This window comes from Sphaerodactylus townsendi, linkage group LG10 (genome assembly GCF_021028975.2).
Source record: "Sphaerodactylus townsendi isolate TG3544 linkage group LG10, MPM_Stown_v2.3, whole genome shotgun sequence".
Taxonomy (NCBI): domain Eukaryota; kingdom Metazoa; phylum Chordata; class Lepidosauria; order Squamata; family Sphaerodactylidae; genus Sphaerodactylus; species Sphaerodactylus townsendi.
The window spans coordinates 88,112,918-88,118,890 of NC_059434.1; positions in this window are offsets into that span (position 1 = coordinate 88,112,918).

Sequence of the window (5,973 nt, forward strand, 5' to 3'; positions counted from 1 at the left end):
TTCGCGCCGCGCCGGTTTGCGGCCAAGGGAAGGCCGGGCCGGGCTTATATAGAGGCGGCGCGGGCCGCGGCCGTCGTCGGGCGGGCAGGCAGGCAAACGAGCGAGCGAGCGGGGGGGCCGCCCCTCCCTCCCTCCCTCCTCCTCCTCCTCCTCCCTCCCCTCCCACCCGCGGAGGCGGGGGCCGGGCCGGGCGGTGGAGCGTGCCAGGCCTGGCCGAGGGCCCGAGCCAGCCCGCGAGGATCCCCCACCGGGTCCGCGCCCGCCCTGCAGGAAGCCGACGGCAGCCTCACCTGGGCGCGCGGATTGGCGTCCGCCTCGCGCCTCGCCTGGAAATGCGCCCCCCCCCCCCCCGTCGCCTTCAGACGGCTGCGGACCTTTGCAAGGCCAGCCGGAAAAGGGCCCCCCCCCCCCCCGCAAGAGTGACACCAGCTCACCTTCCCCGGCCAGGCGGAGAAGCACACGGCAGGGAGGGGAGGGGCGGGGCGGGGGTATCGTCTTCCCAGGTACTTCAACTCGGAGGGGGTCATGCCGCCCCAGACCCGCCCCCCCCGACCCTGTGCCAGAGCCCCTCCCCTCCCCCGCCCCGGCACAACAGCCCCGGGAGAGGGGGCAGCAGCAGCAGCAGGCATTGCCCCACGTGCCCCTTTTGCCCCGTGCAGAGGCTGTCTCTAGAGGGCTCGGCCCATCTGCACGGATTTCTTGAGGGGGGGAGGCAAGGAATAGACCAGATGCTTTTATGTGTTTCTACCCCCCCCACCCCACCCCACCCCTCTCATAATTGAGTCTCAAAGCAACTTTACCATGTTGTTCTCCCCTCATCCATTTTCGCACAACATCCCTTTGAGGTAGGTCAGCTGAGAGCATGGGACTGGCCCCGGGTCACCCAGTGAACTTCCACTGGGGAAGAGAACATTTCGACCCAGATCGTCACCCTGTCTGTCCCTCTGACCTCGCTGGCTGGACAGGGGCTGTGGGAAGGCCCCTCCTGGGGTTCAGGGCCTGTGTCCAGAATCTCTGCTGCTTGCCAGAGCCCCTCTAGGACCACCACCCCCCTGAGTCATTTGGGGTCCAAGCTGCAAGGAGGCTTCCCAGGGCTCTGGGGGTGGCCCCGGACAGGAATCCAGCAGCAGCACCCGAGAGACCACCCACCCAGGCGCCTTCCTGCAGAAGCTCCGGTGAGGGCAGCCAAACTGGGCCTGGAGTGGATGCTGCCGGTCTTTCCAGGGGGGTTCATGTTGCCGGAAAGCAAGGGCCAGTGTTGGCCCAGAGGCCCCTCTCTGCTCCCGTCCTTTCAGGCAGAGATGGAAAGGAAACACAGGGCCAGAGGAAGGGCCAGAGGAGCCTGTGGCCCATGTAGCAGCTGGGCCGGCCCGGACATCCCCCTGCTCCCAATCCTGCACACCCCAAGGCCTTGTGCAGTGTGCAAACACAATGAGGGCACACTTCTCTGCCACGTACTGCTCCAGCCCTTACTAGCAAGTTTGCTGGTTCTCTTCAAGAGCAGCTCAGTTGCTCCGAGAGCAGCCCAGCGCCTCCAGAGATGTGGCAGGGAATAAATGTAAACAGTGGAATAAAATCAATTGCTGGGATGGAAACAGGGCCTGGCGGGGACGGGAGGGGGGGTATCATTTTGCTCCTGTTGACGGGCCCTTTTGCAGAAGTGGTGGTCTTCGCCGGATGTTCCCCCCTTCCTCACTCCTGGATATACAAGGGTGAAGAGAGAACCAGAACAAGAAAGCCAAGGAACTTGTGTGGCTGTGAGACCCCTCCCCTCACTAGAAGAGCCCTGCTGGATCAGACCTGGGAGGAGCCCTTGGGGGGGGGGGCAGCCAGTCCCTCTGAGCAGCATAGAGGCCGAGGCTTTCTCTGAAGTTGCCTCCTGGCACTGATGGTCTTCAGAGGTTGACTGCCTCTGACTGTGGAGGTTCTCTGTAGTCACCATGGCTAGATTTTAAACCTTGTATTAACCGCTGTTTTAATGGGGATTTAGTAATTTGTTTATATTGGAATCTAATTGTTTAGTTTCTGATTGTATTTAGCTGTATTATGATTTAACTTTGTTGTACACCGCCCAGAGCCCTTCGGGGATAGAGCGGTATATAAAACTAAACAATAAATAAATAAATAAATAAATAAATAAATAAATAAATAAATAAATAAATAATAGCCACTGATAGAACTCTTCTTCATGCATCTGTCTAATCCCTTTTCAGAGCTGTGAGTTTGTGTGGCCATCACTGCATCCTCCGGTAGCAAATCCCACAGTTGAATCGCTCTGTGCAAGGAAGGGTTTCCTTCGGCCCACCTTGAATCTACCGCCCGTCAGCTTCATTGGAGGCCCTTGAACTTTAGCACTTTGGGAGAGGGAGGAAAAAGCTCCCTTTGTCAGCTCTCTTTGCCCTGTGCAGCATTTTCTAAGCCCCTGTCCGGTCTCCCCTTGACTGTCTCTTTTCTAAACAGGAAAGTCCCAGATCCTGTAAAGTCTGGCTTGCAAGTGAACCAAGCAAGGCCAAGCGCTTTCCTTCCCCGGGGCACTGCAGGGGCAGGCCCTCCGTTTGCATACTGACGTGCTACTGACACTCCTGCTGTTTTGCACAAACCAGGATCCAGTTTGGAAAGGCCCTGGGCCTGTGCAGATCTTTGGCCTCGCCTGCCTCAAATGGAAAGGGGGCAGAAACTGGGCTGCTACCTGGAATGCAAAGTGTGTCAAGGGTCTGACTGTGGCAACCCGCTTTCAACGTGCCAAGTCCACCTGGGAGTGCAGCCGGGGGAATGCTCAAATCTTGCTGTAAACGGTAACTGATGCTTGCATCGTGCTGAAAATGGACACGGAAGCTTCAAATCCTCATGCTTAAACCAGGCCTTAATTCCACCGCTCTTCAGGTTTGCATTGTCAAGGGAGATCCAAAGGCCCTCGCATTCAGGCAAGTAGGCCCTGATCCAAAGAAGCATCTCCCTGCACGGGAGGAATGCCCCTGGAACGGGAGGGCTCCTGCGGCTGCCGCTTTAGTTCCTCCTGTCCTCCTCCCCGTCAGAGTGACGAAGTCGGACTCAGTCTTGCCCACATGGTCCAGTCCAGGGAGAGAAACTTTGGTTTGCATGATGTGTGCTTGGTTCAGAAAGTTCTGCAAGTGGAACCCCTTTTCCCAGTTTTATTCACAGCATTTGGTTCGTTTCTCTGCTTGTCAGCAGTTTTAAATTATTTACATCATTAGAGGTTTGTATGTATTTTATGGTATTTTATTATTATTTACACTGTCAGCTATAAGTTTCTATAAGGTGGATGGATGGATGGATGGATGGATGGATGGATGGATGGATGGATGGATGGATGGATGGATGGATGGATGGATGGATGGATGGATGGATGGATGGATGATGGATGGATGGATGGGGGCGGATGGATGATGGATGGATGGATGGGGGCGGATGGATGATGGATGGATGGATGGATGGATGGATGGATGGATGGTCTGAGGGCCCCTGCTGGATTGGGGTGAACAGTTTTAAGGCCTTGCGGGGGGGGCAGTAAAGCCCATTCAGGGAGTGAGGCAAGCAAGGCCCCCCCTTTGCGCTCCCATCCCCCCCCCCCCTGCTTTCAACCCTAGTCTAAGCACTTCCCTGCCTTTCTGGGGCTGTTTAACTTGCCCAAAATGCTAATTTCCGCTCCTGCCTGTCTTGGAAACTCTTTTATCTGAATTGCCCCCAGTTGTCCCTCAAGATGGACATGTAGGCCGGCCCAAGTCGTATTAGCTCTAGATTGGCAGGAAGTGGGAGACCTACTGCTTCTACTGGGCACAATCCAGTGAGAAGTGGTCACAAACCCCACTGAGCGGACCTATGCAGGGCCGCCCTCCCTGCAGCATAACTGCGCATGAACATGCATGCAGCTGCCTCCATCCCAAAGCAGACCCTCACTGCCCCCTGTTCAGAATTGCGGCCAGCTGTCATGCTAGGGGTTGAGCCAGAGCCCTTCCACACGCCGAGCAGAGAGAGCCTCTCCCACTGAGTCTCAGCCCCTCCCTTTAAAAAAGCAGAGTCCGGCAGGACTTAAAAACTGACCGACACTCTGTGCTAAGGGTGAGGTTTTGCATCCTGAGGAGCTCAAGAGTCGGCCACACGACTGTGCTGAAGGACTAGGGGTGGCCAACCTATGGTGCTGCAGATGTTCATGGACTACAATTCCCATCAGCCCCTGCCAGCATGGGAATTGTAGTCCATGAACATCTGCAGCACCATAGGTTGGCCACCCCAGGAGATTTCCTTGGCTGAGTCTGTTCCTTTGTCTCTGGCTATGTTTTGAGGCAGCCAACAGGTTGCCTTTAGCTCTTCAGGATGGAACCTAGAAGAGAGAAGAGGATGCTTTTTTGAGGGGCGGGGGGGCAACTAGCAGCCACGCAGTCGGGCCCTGGGCCGAGCGGCTGCCAGGGAAGGAGCTCTGCCGCCGGAGGCTGCCTGCTCGGCGCTCACTCTCTGCCCTGCAACTCCACCTGGCGGACAGTCTGGGCTGTGCAGCCGCCTGCCGGAATCCCGGCTGCTGAACCGGGACGTCCTGAGGCTGGCCACGGTCTCGGTTGGGGCTGGCTTGGGAGGCAGCGGCCGAGCAGCCAGGCCTTCCTTTTCCAGTCATCCTCATCATCATTAGCCAGCGTAGGGCAGTGGTTCGAGTGTCGGGCAAGGATCAGGTTCGAATCTCCACTCTGCCGTGGGAGCTCGCTGGGTGACCTTGGGCTAGTACAGGAGTCTCCAGGTGTTCATGGACTATAAATCCCATCAGCCCCTGCCAGCATGGCTAGTACTCTCAGCCCACCCAATATGAGAATGATGGCAGAGGCTTACCTTAGACGGCTGCTTTCAGTACTAGAAAATACACCGGATGCTCTGATCCCTGAAAGTACTAGAGAAATTAATAATAATACATATTACAATAACACATACTGATAAACATTTTAATATTTATAGTTTGTAACTTGTATTTTATACAGTTTTTATATGTTTTATTATATATTGATTATAAGCCATCTCGAGCCCTCTGGAGAATTGGCGGGATATAAGTGCAAAAATAAATAAATAAAATACTAATAATATCCATTCCAAAAACACTGGGGCAGCACTTGAAATCCACAGCACAAAATCCACATCTGTCAGATTCAGAAGGCTTGATAGCCTGCTGGGATCCCCATGAAGACTACGCTGCCGATGCATTACAACTTCCTAGACCTCTGGGTGAGGTTCGAGTTGTAATGAAAGGCCGACACCAGCTAAAGACACCAGCTAATAATAATAATAATAATAATAATAATAATAATAATAATAATAATAATAATAATAATAATAATAATAATAGAGGCTCGAAATGTAATGAAGGCCAACAACCAGCTAAAGATCTGGCAGCTGTGAAATCCATAATAATAGCAGCAGCAGCAGCAGCAGCAATAATAATAATAATAATAATAATAATAATAATAATAATAATAATAATAAACAATCTTCATTTTAATCATGGGGAGAACGGGGGAAGGAATAACCAACGGGGAATTAAAATAGGAGTTTGAGGACTGTTGATAAAGATGGAATGTTTGTTTTCTGTCCTTCCTTAGAAGAGATAAGGGAGAAATGACAGACGGGTTTGAGACAGAGAAGCTAAGTACTGAAGAGAAACCATGACCAGTCGCTGTGGCCACTGAATTCACTCTGGCAGATGCAGTGACTGGGAGATGTTCACGTCCCTCCAGCCCCAAAAGATACCTGGGGAGATATGGGGGGGGGGGGAGAGCGGGACCCTCCACTGGTGTGCAGCCCAGGTCACTCCTCTAGGAACCATTGATTGGTGGGGTGCAGCAATGAGGATGTTGCAAATGAATGAACCAGCTTTCTGGTTGTTGTGGGTTTTCCGGGCTGTGTGGCTGTGGTCTGGTAGATCTTGTTCCTAACGTTTCGCCTGCATCACATCTTCACAGTGTAACAGACTTC